This window comes from Octodon degus, unplaced genomic scaffold, assembly GCF_000260255.1.
Source record: "Octodon degus isolate 3935 unplaced genomic scaffold, OctDeg1.0 scaffold00162, whole genome shotgun sequence".
NCBI lineage: Eukaryota > Metazoa > Chordata > Mammalia > Rodentia > Octodontidae > Octodon > Octodon degus.
The window spans coordinates 5,011,964-5,030,194 of NW_004524738.1; the positions used below are offsets into that span (position 1 = coordinate 5,011,964).

Below are 18,231 nucleotides of genomic sequence, written 5' to 3' on the forward strand. Positions count from 1 at the left end.
GAGTTGTGAGTCTGTAGCTGAATATTTTGATGCATATTGGGTAAAATTAGGTCATAAGACTATAAGAACAGATTAGTTCATATAGTGATTAGAATAATTCCAATGATCACTGAAAGACCTTTTTTTTGTTACTTAATGTATTAGTCAGATTTCCTGTAGCTTGGACATAAGCACCTCACAGCTATAACTTAAAGGGGAAGAGGTTTCAGTTAGCTCACAGTTGCAGGAGATTCAGTCCATGGTCAGTGTCTCCAGTGTAGAAGCCTCGTGGCAAAAAGATATGAGGAACAAAGCTGCTCAGGCCATGATGGCTGGGAAACAGAGAAGGGAAACAGTGCCAAAGAGGAAGAAGTTGCCATATGTAATGCCTGAGGCCCTGCCTGCCTGACCCACACACAGTGTCCACCTTGCCTCTGGGCAGCCCTCAACCCAATCAAGATGACACATGGTAGTTTTCCCTGCGAACTTGCCCTTCAGATAATGACTAGGGGATGGATTTTGGTAACTATGAACACTATGAAGAGGCGCAGGACACAGGGCCAGGCCAGGGAGACATAGATCAGAAGAATTAAAAGAATGGATGTCATTGAGTACTTTTAAGGTAAATTAACAAATTGCAAAAGTGAACTTAGGAAGTCAAGACTGTTAGGAATGTTCAATTAATGGATTTTTCTACCTATTTATTCTTTAAATTCAGTAGAATATTGTTCCCTAGGCATGGAAGCAGATATGAGAAAAACTTCAACTTTCACCTTTATAGGTTTAAGGGTCTCGGCCACCTTCAATTTTAGCTGCTAGAGTATTGCTTAGTCTTCTAAGGTTCCGTTCTAGTGCACTTAGAGGGGAAACTCAGGGATCAGTCATCTGCAATGTGTCCCAAGTGTGGATGGAAGAGAATACTAGAACCAAATTATTAGCCATTAATTCCCATAGAGCCAAATGGACCTAAAAGCAAAAGGCTTAACTGCATTTCTCTTGAAATCTATGGCTTTCCCCACCCTGTGCTCACACAGGCTGAAGATTTGCACAGGTCCTGGAGTTGACTTTTCAGTTGAGTAATGACATTCAGTGATAACATTGAATCGGATCACAGTTATTGTTATTTTTATTCCTATTTCAAACTCTAGATTTAGTGCTTGCAAACTTCAAACTGTATAGCACTGAGGAGTGCTTCTGACAGGAACAGCCATTCAGGATGTTTGTTCACCTACTAACTTACTGATTTCACACTTCCTGCAGACTTCTGCTCTGCAGTTACGATGTGAAAGTCACACAGGGAGTACAGAGTTGATCCTGGGCCTACCTGCCATTGTTTTGAGACTGAAAATTAAAGATTGCTTAACTCAGTGTCTCATATAGATTATGTTGCTAAAATAATAATTATAATAGTGAATTTTCCAATTCTTATAAGTAAAAACCATCTATTTCAGAATTTTACCAAGTACAGGGATATAGATTAGCAGCACAATGCTTGCCTGGCAAACACAAGGTCCTGAGTTCAATTCCTGATATATATATATATATATATATATATTAGTAACTGAGTTCATGCCTGGATTCTTAAATGAGTAACTCTTTACTTTTCAAGTTTGTCTTCTTTCACTGAGACTGTGAAGTTATCTTCTTTATTTTAGAAATATGTTAGTGTATATACTTTTTCCTAGTGCAACTATAGAAATAAGGAATAGATTTTGTCTCCTGGGGGCAATACTGAGACTGCTGGGTTTTAAGTACAGATGATACTTTGTATTTAACATGCAATTTGTACAGTTTGTGATGTGCTCTTCAAATGTTGCCCAAGCTGTCACCAGGGTGATACCTCCAGTGAGGACTGCCATTCATGGAGCACCTGTCATGAACAGAATTTAGGGCAGCGATCTAACACCAATTTAGCTTTCCTTGCCTTGCATAGGTGGAGAAACAGAAGCTCAAAGAATTGGAGGAAATCTACTCAAGAGAACAAGGTCATTGTAGGACTGAGATTCCACATAGAATTTTTCCAATCTTTCTATATCCCTACATGTGAAGCTATTTTAATATATTGATTCACTTATCATTCAACTGATTGAATTGATTTAACATTTAGAGACCAGGATTTAATTTTCTTCATTCAAAGAATACCATTTACTCTAGTACATTTAACTCACTTTTGGACATTAAACTACAACTTTGGATATCCACACACTAAAATATTGCGAAAAATATTCTTTTTTAATTACATGAAATGGTAACATTGGACATTTTGCCCTTGATAACATAGAAGATAAATACAAAAGGAATACCTACCTGGACCTTCCTAAAAGTACTGATTTTTTTATATCCTTCAATTATTATGATATAAGTGGCTAGAGAAAATTTAAATGATTATATAACCCTGAGCAATTTTTAATTTTAGTAAGATATTAATCTTTAGTTGATTATCTTTTTTTGTGTGTGGTGGTTCATCATAGAAGAATGAAGTGTGATTCACACAATTCAACCACTTCAGGGACAATGAAAATATAGAAAATATAGATACATATCATATACATTTAATTATATAATACATGTAGATGTTTTACTGTCGAGCAAATAATTATCAAATATGCACAAATGTATATTTTAAATATAGAATAAAAAGTGGTATATGGAGAATCATGCCTTATTTTTCTCCATTATGCAGGAAACATTACAAATTTTTAGAAAACTGGATTGATATATGAAGTGGAAGAATACAGAAAATGAAAACAAAAAGCTAAATTAGGAACTTGAAATTTTTAGGTCTTCTAGCTGCTTTACCTCTTTAACCTCTTCATGATCCTTTCATTTTTCTTTCTAACAATAATCTTGTGTATTCAAGAGCTTGATTTGTCAATTCATCTCTGCTCTCGGAAGCCCTTGACATTATTTCCAGTTTCTTCTCTGCTCTAAGTCAATTTAATCAATTGGTCTTTCATCATGATCTTGTTGCTAAAAAGTAGATTTTTAGCTCTTCCCATACCAAGATCTGATTATTAATCCTTTCTTTATACTTTATTAAACCTGAACCTTATAATGAAGATAAAAGTATTATACACAACACTGATATTACACACAAGCATTTACGCATTCACAGTCTGCTACGGTTTGTGTCTAGTTGTTCCCCCAAAGCCACATCCAGTCATGGGGCACAGACTTCTAGAGTTCGTGATTAACTCATGATCCACTGGGATTATAGGTGATCCAAGGCTTGGATTATGGGTTTTAGTACTGCTGGGATTATGGGTGTATACTTCCTCCAGCCTGGGGCAGAGATCCTGAATATAATATAAGAGAGACAGAGAGACAGACTTTCTCTCTCTATTGCCCCTGTTGCTGCTATCCCTCCATTTGCTCTCTTGCTGTTTGCTGCCACCGTGGAAAGTTGTCCTCTGCCGTGTGCCGCTCTGCCTTGGAGCCAGTCAAGTATGAACTGAAACCTCCAGTAACTGTGAGCTAAATAAATCTTTGCGTCCTTCATTTTGAGTGTTGGCTATTTGTCCCAGAAATGAGAGAAGAGTAACTGAGAACAGGTCTCACAGAGTTTATGATGTAAAACATTAGAACAATCTGTATTAATCATTTTTACAGAGTTATTATGCAAGATAGAAGTAATTTACTAGGAGTTCAGATTAAAACAATAGGCTGAATTTTCCAGTAAAAAAGAATGTGTAGCAGTGTAGGCTTTCTGACAACGCGAGATCCAATGGGTGTGTATCAAGCCTCAGCCGGTTCATTCATTTTTTTCCTGCTGTGCTACCCCAAGCCCTTTAATAATAAGAATGTTCTCAGAGGTTGCCTATTAACCAGCATGGTGACAGAAAGTGGAATTGTTCACTGCCTTTTGTTTATTCCTTGTGACTATGGTGGGAGGGTTACATCAAGTCCTCCATGAGGCCGCTCACTTAAGAAGTCAGGTAGAAAGAAACGCTAGTAATGATTACTTGTTCTAAAGAGAAACACGACAGAACAAGGTGTGATGGCCAGTGTCATAGTTACAATCAGGTTTGAAGTCATTCTGATATGCAAACAATTTCTTTCAGGAAAATTAGTTTACAGTGAAGAAATATACATGGCTTCTGTTGACCTGGGACTTTGGGGGCATTTGGCTATCATTAGGATTTGTCACCATCAAGTAGCTCAGGGCTGTATTCGAGGAAGTCAGGAACATAGGACCAAACTAACTTGAAAGTGAAAATTTATGATCGCAGAAGATGAGATTTGTGTATGTAAAGTCGCAATTTTACACCGTGCTGTTATAGGAAGATACAAAAGACAAAATATGTAAAGGATTAAAAATGTCTAAAAATCATGTGCAGACAGTGCCTTGTAACAAAGGGAGCTGGGAGCACAAATACAGCAGGTGTACCAATGAAAACATGGGACAAAAAATCAGAGTCACTGAACATGCTGAGTCAAACACACATGTCAGGTCTTCGTGTGAGTGTCTTTAAATGACAGTGCATACATTTCTACTGTATCAACAAGGGCTTTAGAAGTACATCACTTTTTGTAAAAGCACTAGTTCATTCTTTAACTAGCACAAAGAGAATGCTTGCTTCCTGGGAACAGTGATAATTATTTCTATTAGAATATCTACTGCTAATGTTCACTAATCCACATCAAATAATCTATCTATCTATCTATCTATCTATCTATCTATCTATCTATCTATTATCTATCTATCTATTTATCTGTCTATCTATCTATCTATCTATGTATCTATCTATCTATCTATCTATCTATCTATATAGAGTGGGTTTATTTCATCCCAACTTATTTTCATAATCTTCTCAAAGTCAGAAACCATGTGTCCAAATTTATATGAAACAGTAGAAGGATTCTAATCAATTTAACATGAACACTGGAACATGTGTACACAGATACACTGTAAAGATGGACCCTATTTTAGAGGAAAACCCTATATTTTATAGAACTTAAAATGGTAATATAAGTTACAGTCAGTAACACATAGCTTATTATGAAACTAAACTCTGGAAATCTTTGAGCAGTGTTTTGACAATTTATTTTCAATACCCAGTATCAATTCAACAAATGTACTGTTGTTGTCATATCCTCAGGGAATAGTCAATGACTTCTTGCTTTCTTGGCCATAAGTAATTCTGTAGCAATTTTCTGAATGTTTGGAATAGCAGAGAGTGGACAGCAGATTCATTGCTGGAAATATAATCTCTATAATGGCCTTTGTCACATTTTGCAGCATATAAAACATTCCTGGGAGACAAATGTGACTCACTTAGTCTGCAGTGAGCTCTTTAGGGTTCATCCGTCTTCACAGATGTGTCAGGAGAGACACTAAAGGCATGCTAGAGTGTGCTCTTTAAGGAACTTTCATTTGCTCTTTAATGCAACAACCATTTATAAAATACCAGTGGAGAAAACAGTCGTTTAAAAGAAACTCATCAGTGGCAGTCTCATCATCTCTTGAAAGTCTGTACCAATGGGACACCCCAAAGCTTATTTTGACTTCTTCAGATGTCTTCTACCAACTGCTTCATGTCTATGTAGTCATGTCCATGTTTGTTTCCTGGAAATAGACACCTGCTCTGTCATTTGTTTGTAGTATTTTATTTACAAAGAGTCCCACAAAAAGAATGTTTGTATTTCTCTAGCCAGTACATTTTCGTCTTGTCCTTTATTCACAGCAATGTATCTATGGCACATCACACAGAAAGACGTGGGTAGCAAGAGCTCCCCTGACATCAGAGCATTCTGAAGATGTAGGTGTCTTAATACGTGGAGGAAAGACCTATAGTTTGAGCACCTCATTGCCTCAGGAGCTGTACATCCCTCATTACCTGTTCCCTGCCTCCCATTTCTTTGTGAAAGTTCTCTAAGTGTGTGTGTGTGTGTGTGTGTGTGTGTGTGAGAGAGAGAGAGAGAGAGAGAGAGAGAGAGAGAGAGAGAATTATGTATGCACTCTAGCTTTTTAGCAAATTTCAAGTTGACAATATTTTTAAAATATTATGTACATACTATGTATTCAGTTATTTAAAATATTTTTCTTTTTGTATTTTAGTAAGGATCTACAGGGTCTCACTATGCAGATTGGACTCGTGGCGATTCACCTGTGTTCAGCCTCCCAGGACCTGGGAATACAGGTGTGTGCCACCATGCCCAGTCTCAATAGCTGTCTCAGCGTGCCCCAGGGTCAGAGCCAGCACAGCATGGCAAGGATTGAACCTTAGACCTCTGAGTCTGCCGAAGCAGAAGCCTTAATCTGCTGAGCTATTTGGCAGGCCCTATGTAAAATATTTTTATATCTTTTATTTCTTTGGTACAGGATCATGCTACCCAGCTTGGATTCATAGCAATCCTCCTGCCTCAGCCTCCCCAGCACTCAGAATACAGTCATGTGCCACCACATCTGATTTTGATGGCTGACTTGGGGCCCAAGGTTTTATACCCTGCAAAGCATGTGGTACTGCAGATGGAACCTGAGTCCTTGTGCTTGCTGGGCCTGCACTTAGATTGCTGAGTTGTCTCCCAAGCCCACTATGCATTCAATTTCCAGAATTATTTTTCTTATGTAGGTGGAACTTTATATCCCTTGAGCAACATCATATTTTTTTCCTCCACTCTAATAACTAGTAGCCATCATCCTACTTTGTTTCTATTAATTTGACTGTTTTAGATTCTACATATAGCTGAGATCATATAAGGTTTATCTTTCTGTGCCTTGCTGTTTTGATTCTGCTTTATTATTTATTATTATTATTATTGATTTTTTGGGGGGAAACCAGGGATTGAACTCAGACCCTTGTGCTTGCCAGACAAGCGCTTATTCTACTGAGCCATCTCTCTAGCCCCATTCTGCTTTATTACATGGTAAGATCTGTCAACTTCAGAACTTGTGAGCAGTTACCTAAGAGACTAGTAAAAAAAGTGTCTGGGTTTGTTTGGGAGACTTTAGCTTCTATACCTGGTCCTTGAACCTTTCTCTCTGGCACTGTTCCCCCATCCTTCTTCTCAGTTGCTTTGAAGTAAGCAATTTTGCCATGAATTTCCAGCATGATATTGCTTCCCTGAAACCCCTCTGGTATGAATAAATGCCCTGAATTTGTGAGGTGAATAAAGCATTTCCTTCTGTGCAATTTTAGTGTCAGTGTTTTACCCTAGTAGTAGGAAATTTGGTTATCAAGAGTGGAGCCACTCACTGAGTTGAGCCTGTCATTGAGAAGTGCCTGAAACTGGCCTCCAGGAGATGATTGGAAAGGTTTGGAGATGTAGGCAAAAGAAGCCCTAGAATTCTGTGAGCAGAGTTCGATAGGGGATTCTGATAAGACATTCAAAGACCAGAATGCAGTGGAAATATATTCAGTAGAGGCAATACATTATTATTCTCTAGGTTTTTTCTTCATCACAAAGCCTACTTTTCTCTTATAACATGAGACTTTTTGAGAGATTGGATTTAAAGAAAGTTGTTGGGATAAGAAGGAGTTAAAATAAACACGTTTGAAAATGATCTACAGGGCATGTGGGAGGAGGGATGGGCAAAGAGGACTGCAACAGCAGAGGGAGTACCCAAGAACACTGGGAACCCCACAAGGTCATCCTGTTTTTATGTCCTTGCTCCCAGATGCCTAGCAGGATCTCACATATAGCTAAAACATTAATGTTAGCACACGTGATAAGAGCTTGTTTTGTTAACTGGAAAGTAACCTAAAGGCTGAGACTCAAAATACATAAAAATAAAGACCAAAGGCGGCATGGCAGCCTTTTGCTCTAGCCCTGGTTTTGCTTGCATTCGGTGCCCTTGTGTCTTTGTTTGTGACCAACATCCCTGAGTTTCTCCCAACATATAATGACTTAATAAAGAAAGTACTAAGGCAGCAAAATGCTCAAACTTTGTTGTAAGTATATAGTATGCAAGACAAAATATTCTAAAAGTTATGCTTAAGCCCTAAGGAACCATATGCAATGTTCTGGAAAAGGAGCTATGGCTGCACAAAATATTAGTATCCTTAAAAAGAAACTAAGTAGTTTGTACAGAGACAAGAAGAAAAATACTTTGGAGGCATCTCAGGAACCAACAAGACCCCACCCATTGCAGACATTGTAATATAAGAGCAGAAATCTTTCACTTGATACCAGAACCCCTTAATTCCCTGCTTATGAGAGGTCATCTAGAAAATTAATTCCATAGGCTTCATTTCACTGCGTTTAGGCATCCAGTCATTCAGTGATCAGGATTCAAAGGACCTTATCTAGTGGTAGACCTGATGGCACACATCAACATCATTTTTGTGATGCAAGTCATGTAGGCAGGTAGAAGGTAAATGATTTGGTATCATAGAGGCTTCCATCCAGATTTTAAGGGAGGACCAAGGATGCCAGACACTATTTCCATGAGATGTAGAAGCATGCAGTTGCTGAATGAAGCCAATAGTTCAGTGCAGAACACAAGAAATTTGAGATGCAACTGTGAGCCACAAGAGAAGCCAGCTCAAGAAAAGCTATAAAGGCTGTGACTGGCAGGAATATAGAAGTAGGGATTCCCAAGCCTTCCTTTTTTTTTTTTTTCCGGAACCCAGGATTGAACTCAGACCTTTGCACTTGCCAGGGAAGCACTTATTACACTGAGCCATTTCCCCAGCCCTCCCAAGCCTTCTTGAGTTTCCATCTTATGACCAAGTTTCCTGAATGCTAGACACAGAGCTACTGGACTTAAGGTTGGCCCCACTCAATTTTGGTCACCTTTGATTCTGTCCTTTGCAATACTATCCTGCCTCTTAGAATGAAAATACTGGCCCTTCAGCAATGTATGATGAGATCATTTAATGTGTTTTGCATTATTATTAGTAATTTTATAGGGATCCACAGCTGAGTGTATCTTTATTTTCAAAACTCATTTTAATTTGAACTTTTTAGTAATTCTGAGTATTGAGAATTTAGTAAAGGCATAATCGTTCTTTGTTGTGAGGAAGGTAACAAAGTCATCTTAGGGAGAATTATGAGCTGATTGTCTATTCATTTGGAGATTCAGTATGATTTATAGGAATTCATTTGGAAGTCAAGTTGGCAAGGGATGGGTGTGACAGTTAAGCATCATTTTTATCTGGACTGGGTTGGGAGCTGCCTAAGAGATCAGTAAAGAACATACCTGAAAGGATTTAGGAAGACTATTGAGATAGGACTTCAGAATTCATGCAAGAGAAGTGACCCTTTCCCCCCTGGTACTGTTCTCCTGCTCTATTTCTCAGGTATTATGAAGTAAGAAGCTTTGCAGATTCTTAATGTCATGACATTCCTGCCTGTGAGCCAGATGCCATGGACTGAATCTCTTGAAATGGTGTGTCAAGTGAATCACTTATCTTTTCAATTGTGGATCTTACACATTTGGTTCCAGTAAGATAAAAGCTTACTAACACATTCATCTATGTTTCTGAAGACTGAAGGATTTCCCTTTTTAATACTGAATGATATTCCATTGTGTATATGTATATATGAAATATACACATAAATAGACTATATTTTTACTCATTCATTCATCAAAGAGTCTTAGTTAAATTCTATAATTTAACCATCAGGAATAGTACTATATTATAGTATTAAACTTGGGATGAAGACATTCTTAATGATCATTCTTAATGATCCACTGGGATCATTATTGCCAGTGCTTAACTTATGTATTTTTTCTAAAGTTTCAATATTCAAAAAAGTCCAATTGTATGTTCTAATTTATATACAATTACTATATTCATGCGATCTATCCTCTTCTTTCTGCTTACACATTCAGATATTTTTTGACATGCTTTACTTAAATATACTATTTTCTGTATCACTTTAAGCATCACTTCTTTTTTGGTGGTACCAGGGATCAGACTCAGGACCTTGCTGTTTGCCAGGCAAGCACTTATTCCACGGAGCTATCTCCCCGGCCCCAAGCATCTCTTCTTTATCTCATAGCAACTTCTCTTCCCTGCATGAAGGAAAGCATGACGCAACGTTTGGGTAGTCAATGCCACGAATACTATTCTGTGCTTCAGGAGACGGATACACCTCAGTCAGCATTAGGCAGACTAAATGATGGCATAATAGTTCTGTACTTTCTTTTTTTCCTTTGCAAACTACATTCTATCATTAAGTGATTTTGTTTAGTCTTTTTCCTTAGCATACCTTCCTTAAGAGTTTTGAAGATGATACCGAAATCATACCTTGTCTTTGTAAGATTTAGAAATGCAAAATATGAAACCATCTGCAACCTGTGTGAATGCTGAACTACAATGCTGCAATGTTCTCCACACCAGAAAGAGTCCTCGGGCTGACAAGAGGTGAAATGTATTACAGGAGAATGTACGGCCACCACCTGATGTTCTTCACCACTTAACCATCCAAGAACATCCTTCAGGGAATGGGCTCAATTTCTCTCCTATATAATGTAATCATATAATGCTGAAACATTTCATACTGAAATTATTTCTTCTAAGAAGTCACCTCACTAACTTATAATGAAAAAATTAGATTTCTTCAGCATATAACTTTGCATATATATATATTTATATATATATAATCAGAAGTAAAATTACTGGATCAAATGGTAGTTAAATTTTTATTTGTTGAAGAATGTTCATGACATTTTCTGCAATGATCCTACAGATTTCAATTACTACTGAAAGTATATAGGGTTCACTTTTCTATTCTAAAAGATTAAAGAATAAGAATCAAATAATTAAAATGATACAGAATTTCAAAGGAAGATGACAAGAAATGAGCAGTGTTTGTTATACTGAATAATGTTAACTTCAAATTTATTGTTCAAATTACCAGATACAGGTATGCAGAATTGATCAAAGAATTAAGCATTAGCTGTTCCATATATATATATATAAAATATTTCCCCATTTCTTCTTTCTTTACTCCTTTTCTTCATCCCAGTTGTTCTTTTCCTTTAAGCAATTCCTTTCCTTTTCACAATATTTATTTTACCTTTCAGATTTTATTTACTCTTTCAGTTTTCTCACACTAGGGTTAAAATACAATGTTTACATCTGTTTCATTTATTTCATTTATGAGTATGGTCTCTAATTGCATCCATTCACCCCTAAAATATTCCTTAAAAATTTTTAATCAGAGATCCCATTCTACCCATCTATTCCTCTTCTGGGTATTTTTCCAGAAAAATGGAAAACATCATACCACAGTGATATATTTGCACCCATGTTTATAACACCACAGTTTGTCATGGCTAAATCTTGGAAACAACGAAAACACCAATCAAATGAGGAATGGATTAAAAATGTGTTATTGTTGCATAATGGAGTATTACTCAGTTATTTAAAAAAGACAAATTCAAGGCTTTTATAGGTAAATGGAAGCAACTAGAGACCACACTCATCAGTGAAATAAATCAGACCCACATGTGCAAGCATCATATTGTCTCACTAATGTAAGAACCTGAAAGAATAAATAAAATCTGAAAGGTTCAATATATAATATGAACGTTAAAGACTCTGTATAAAGGGAAGAAACAACTAGGATGAGGAAAAAGTTGAAAAAAAAGATAAAAGAAGGGAAAAGGTGTATTTATACATATGTACAGGATAGCTTATACAATTGTACAGCTGATTTCTGCTGGTCTATGGACACATATCTTTCAAATTATTCTTTTCTATTTAAATCCCTTCTATCAATATTTTATAATTTCAATATAAAAGTCCCTTAGCTATTTGTTTTATTCTTTAATTACTTCAATTAACTTTTTGATAAAAGCAAGTATGTTCTGTGGAAGAAATCTCTCAAAACTAGACCTCTCTTTCTCAATGTGACAGTCTTTCTCTAATGGGAAAGTCGGGCTCCTTATGAAAAAGTAGTTCAGCACTATTTTCTTAGCTCTCACTACCCTTACTTAGCCCAGTAGCAAAGGCAAACTTTAGTTCCATTTCCAGTAGTATTTTCCACCTTGAAGTCTGAGAGTATTGTTTTCTACTTTACTTCTTGGGATCTATCTTGCACAATGCCCTTGATCTAACATTGTGATAGTTAACTAAGTGATAAAATGATTCTAAGCCAAGTGCCAATGGTTGTTCATAGCTTAAAACACTGTGGATGACTCATGGAAGATTTGGCAGGGAAAGAAAATGTGCACACTATCATTCCATAAAAGTAATTAAGTAAAAAAAGTTGTTGATGTTGATGCATACATAAGAAATGAGCTTATATTTGAGTCACTTTGCAGTACACAGCTTACTTTTTTACAAGGCTGTTCCTTTCATACACTCCTCCTTTGATTCTGTGCTGTCCTTAGTCCCTTTCTCATGTATAATTATGATCCTGGTGGTGTTATTTTTTTTTAAAAACTTCACTGCCATTTCTAGATAACAGACAGCAAAGATGCAAAGTTCAAAGGTATGAAAATCCAACAAACTATCTTGCAGTGACTTTCTTTGCAATCATAACAATAGAAGTATTGACTGATGCACCACTAAATCAATAGTGTCAGTTATTTTTTAAGTCACATTTCAAGAGAAAGAGAAGAGGGGGATTCTTTGTTTAAGGAAGATGTGCAGCACTTTCATTCAAAGAATGAGTTTCTCTTATGTGAATTAAAATATTCTACATACTAGACTATAAGAAATAATTAGTCTTAACATCTCAACTTACTTGCTTTACTTTTTTATTTAATGTACCTTTTTCCTATCATAAAGGCAATGGAGAATAGGAAAAATGTTTCCACTGAACAAATAAGTCAGTGTTAAAAAAATATACAGTGTATGTTAGGCTTCAGTAGTCTTTCACCTGTTAGCTGGAGAACGCTGTTATGTTCCTGTGGAATTGCACATAGAAGATACAGCCTGGACTTACTGCAGACAGAAACAGCAACAAGACAGCCGTCCCTCAATGAACAGTGTTGAAACTGTAGAGTTTCAGTACATAGAAAAGACAAAAACATCAAATAGGTGACTCCTCCTCATACCTTAGAAGCAACACTTACCTGGAGATTAAGCATTGGCTTAAATGTCAGAGGTAAACTAATCAGTCCTCTGGTCCTATCATTAGCTCATTAAGTGGTGTTATTATGGATAAAAACTAACATAAAAAGTAAGAGACAATATTTATAAGACAACTTTATCAAATGATTCTTTCCAGAAGACATGAAGAACTGTTTAAAATGTGTAATAAAATGTAACGTAACACATCAAATTTCCAAAAAAAAAAAAATGAATAAAATGTCTAGACACTTCACAAAAGAAATTCAAAAGACAAATCACAACTGGAAAGGAATTTATTATGTACTACAAATTAATGCAAATTAAACCCATAGTGAGATGTCATTCAGAATGGCTGAAAAGAAAGAGTAATGACATCACACTATAATCTGACGCTAGAAGAACCTAAAATGCTGACACAGTGATAACATATTACCAATTTGGAAAATATCCATCAATGCTAAAAATATAAGAACAAGCTATCTTCCTTTACTTTACAAAGTATGCACTGAAAACAAACAAACTAATAAATAAATAAATAAATAAATACTGAAGATGTAAGCAGTAAATAAAATGATAAAACTAGATAAAAGATAGGTACAATAAAAGGCAGGTATGAATGCTCCACTGATCTCATTCACAACAATACCAAACTACAAATGGCTCCAGTGCACATGATAATGTTAGCATGGGAACTCAGCCACTATGGCACCCCTTGCACCCCCCTGCTGTGTGCTGTTGCTGGCCTGCAGAACTACAGCCTTCATCTTACCTTCACCCTCAGGCCCAGGTCACTGGGTTTTCCATTGCTAGAGAGGAAGCATGACCTGCACACATGAGATTCTAATAAGCTTTACAAACTATTGCATTTTATAGTTGATGGAACAAAAAATAAAAAGGAAGACACTTTTAGATCCCAAATTGCCATAGGATGGAGAAATAATTATTAGAAGGACATGTAGGCAATGCTGAATTTATTAGGAATGGCCAAGAGTAGTAACCATGAACAATTATAGTTATGTCTAAAACAATAGCATTGTCTCATTCATTTATTTGGAGCAGACAAAAGAAATACTGAAAGAGTGGACAAAATACTGAAAAAGCCTAATATGCTCAAAGTTTATGCACTAAGTTACTAAATCAGGGGAAAAAAATCATGCTCCTGTTCAATGGAAGTTTTGTAAAAATCAGATAACGGGAGTTTTGAAACATGTTTTCTTATTTACATAAAAAATTAGCAAGGCTGTCTATTATAATTGTGTCATCCACAGAGGAGTTAAACCAGAAAGCTTTTACTGGGCCATCTAATCTGGGTGACTTACCAAAGGAACGTTATTGGGAAGAACTTCCTTCTCATTTAGTGCTCCAAAGTCTCAGTTGGCTGAATGTGAAGGCACCCAATCAAGTACCATCATGGAAAGGCTTAGCACAAACTCCTGGTCACCAGAGGCAATTCCGGAGAAAGCCTCTACAGTTCCCAGACTATGTGAAATCAATTACTTGTAATAAATTGATGTACAAATTTTTCCACTTTCCATTGAGAATTCATTTCTTCCTCTTTTGGCTATAACTACATCATACTCTTTCAGTAGTACTATAGATCTCATAAAGCCTTCTTAATACCAACAGCTAATCATCCAGATATATCTCCAGTCAAGTATACTAGGAATAAATTTCTTGCAGTTAGAAGTGCTCAATGGAAATGAATGTTTTGGGTGTGCATTTAATAGGCCTTAAGCTACTAGAACAAAGAACTTGGCTTTGCCAAATGGACTTGGTGTAACTTCCTCTTCAGGTTGTAGGGTGATTCATCCTTCTCTACTGAAAACCAGTTGACCTGCATTTTCTAAAACTATTTTAGTTGGTGGTAAAAATCACACTGCTGAATTGTGCATAGAGAGAAAGACCGCAGATTTGGCTAAGGACAGCACTACAAACAAGAATCAAGAAGTAACTGAAAGTGAGAATTATAGAACAAACATGACCAGACCATGAAACATACTGCTCAAATAAGATAATGGAGTGATGATGTACACAATTATTTATTGATAATAATGATTTCAGTGAAGACTGCAGGGATGATTTCAGACCTAGAATAATCCCCAAAGAATTTTCCCTCAAAGAAGAAAAGCATGAAAATGTACCATCAAGGATATATTCAGTTCTCCAAGGAGAAGTAAAAGGACTTCAATAAAAAATGGATGGTTGAATAGATATAAGTGTATGTGACAGAAATGAATGTGCAAAATGTACTTCTCTGGAAATCCATAGCTTAGTTTCACCAGATACAGATAGTGCTTCATCGGAGCTCTCTCCATCTGATAGCTCTGATGGAGCACAGATGTGGGATGAAGAAGGCTTGGAAACCATCAGAAATGTCCACTTTTGGGCAAGTAAGACCCCTCCAAAGTTAGTTGCACAGACCTTCCGAATAAACTGGAATCACGTGACCTCGAGTATGCTGATCTCATGATTGATGTCAGTCTTCCTGAGGATGCTCCTCATGACAATGTGGAGTCTGACAATATGAACTGCTCTGGGCAATCAGACAGGAATGTTTGACAGTCTGAGGAAGGATTTTGGAAAAGCTCACTCCAGAGCTTGGGTGGACGAGAGCATCACACCTCAGGCAACCTAACTGCAGCTGTGGCTGTCCTTGCAAAGAAGCTCCTTTGGGTCATTTTGAAAGTTAGTGAGGGATCTTCTTTTACCAGTCTCAGAAGATGTTTTTAGATGTACAAGAGAATGCAGTGGTGCAGGATGAGATGGCCCTTTGACACATGGTCCTGAGACTGCACTGTTATAAAATTCATCTACACAAATTGAATTTTTTGCTATGCCAAGAGATGGATGTAGGTCATTGCATGATATTAAACAGTCACTGTCCTCTAGTCAAGAACTACAAGACAGTGATGTAACCTGTAAGAATAAAGATTTATTAAAAGAAATAAAAGAGTCTGAAGATGAAATAAAGGGGCAACAAGATAGTTCAGTGGTCTTAAGTGCCTGCTTAGGCAAGTTTAGGCATGTAAGCAGGGACCCACAATTTGATCTCAGGCACGACATGTAATGCCAGCCCCAGCCACAAGGTGGGCTGAGCCAGCCATTAATAAATAAATGAATAAATGTGGAATAAAGACAAAAGATAAAAAATTTCAACTATTAGCTCATTGTCTTCCCTTACTTTTTCTCATTGCTGGGACAAAATACACATCATCCAAAAGGAAAGAATTAAATGCTTATTTAGCTCACAGTTAGTGGAGGTTTCAGTCCATACTTGGCTGGCTCTAAGTAAGACTGGCATATGGCACAGGACAGCAGTACAAGTAGCAGAAAACAGCAAAGTAAAAGTGAGGAGCATCAGCAGCTGCAGCAGCTAGCAAGCCTCTTTTCTTTCTTATGTTGTATTCAGGCTATCCATTGCAGAGTGGGAGTAGTACCCTGAAGTATTCACACAGAAGAGGCCTTGCCTAAATTACCACATCCTCACCCCATCCCATGCCCTGTCAGAAATTTCACAAACATATAGGAGATAAGGAGGAGGTAGGACCTAGTTAGGGCAATAAAATACAGACTATTTGCCCATGCTTAGCCATAAATCCCTCTGCTTGAGATTTTACACCTATAGGATATAGGGGCATCAAATTCCTGCCATGACCCCACACCTATAGGTTATAGGGGGCGCTACCTTCCTGGCTGGTTTACATAGCAACCTAGAAACTATAAAAACAGGTAGAAACTATTTTTGCCATAGCAACAAAGAAGATATAAAAACTTGGCTTTTGTGTCTTCCCAGAAGGGGAAGTGAGCACATAGGTTGTCAGCTAATCAATAAAAGTTCTGCAATTACTTTTAATTTGGTCTCCCGTGGGCAATATATCCTACCCCAGCCATTACAATGACCTGCAAGGAGAAAACAACAATGATTTGGAAGACCATCCTTTTTCTCAACCTTACACTTCACAAAGGATTTGGCTATGAGTATTCCTTCCAATTGAACTTCTAAATGGTCATGGGGGCCCAAGAGCCTTACCATTTGGAAAAGAATAAAATTAGTAACATGCAGTTTATTTGTTTATTTATTTATTTATTTTTAATGTATTTGGCTCAGGGCTCACTACACAGCTCAGACTCCCAGTGATCCTCCTGTTCTCAGCCTAGATTACAAGTGTATGCCAACATACCCAGACTCAATGGGTGGCTCAGTGTTCCTGCAGATGGGTCCGGTGTGCTGGGAATTGAACCCCATTCTGTTTGCCTAAGCAGGTACTTAGTAGACTGAGCTATCTTGCCAACCCATAACATGCAGCGTTTAATTTCTCTTCATGAAATCCTACCCGGTCAAGTTTGGAGGAGAAACTAGGAGAATTATGACATCAGGTTTGCTGATGGGCTATCTCAGCCCATGTCCTTGAAGCTTTTAAACCATCAGTCTGAGTTCTTAGGTATTAACTCCATATTCTAAATCCAAATAAGATTTACACTTGTAAGAAGTCACTGATAGTCACACCTCCACAGGTAATTAAGCAAAACTGTAGCCAACAACTGGTCAAACATGCCTACCACATCTGAAAATGAAAGTATCTAGATTCCACCTTTTTCTTCTTCTTTCAAACAAAAACAAATAAGCAAGTCCAGTCCTAGACTCAAAACTTCCATGAAAGACAAGCATCCCAAAGAAACTAGTATGACAAAAAGAAATCAGGCAGAATACAAACGGACATTTGCATTCTGGGAATTGTTTGTCCTCTAAGGGAAATTCCTATCTTCCTAAACCAAAGATACCATAAGGGCATAGCCAGAACCTACCAATTTGTTTATAAACAATCTGTTTTGTAAAAGCTTTGTGCACTATTTGCCACCATGTTGGAGGTTCTCTTGAAAGCCTGAATATTTCAAAACTAAAATGTGAAATCTAAAATGAATCCAAAATACTACTGTGTATAATATAGTATAATATATTTAATTGCATGACCAAATGGTGTACACTGAAGCCAAACATGCATTACTCTGCTCAGCTAACTGGCTGTCGCTAAAGACATACATTCTATATAATACTACTTTAACTATAAAATAAATGAAGCAATTCAGTATTATAAGGATGAAAGAAAAATAGTTAACACTTGGTGAAGCTTCTTGCCTGAGGAGTTAATTCTATCCAAACTCAGCATTCATACTTTAGAATAGATGTGTCTTCTTCTTCTTCTTCTTCTTCTTCTTCTTCTTCTTCTTCTTCTTCTTCTTCTTCTTCTTCTTCTTCTTCTTCTTCTTCTTCTTCTTCTTC

The 18,231-nt window shown here is 36.9% G+C and overlaps 1 pseudogene; it reads left to right on the top strand.

Annotated features, from left to right (window-relative positions):
- The first annotated feature begins 238 nt into the window (after positions 1–238).
- Positions 239–15,046, top strand: LOC111813060 (annotated as a pseudogene).
- Positions 15,047–18,231: the final 3,185 nt, after the last annotated feature.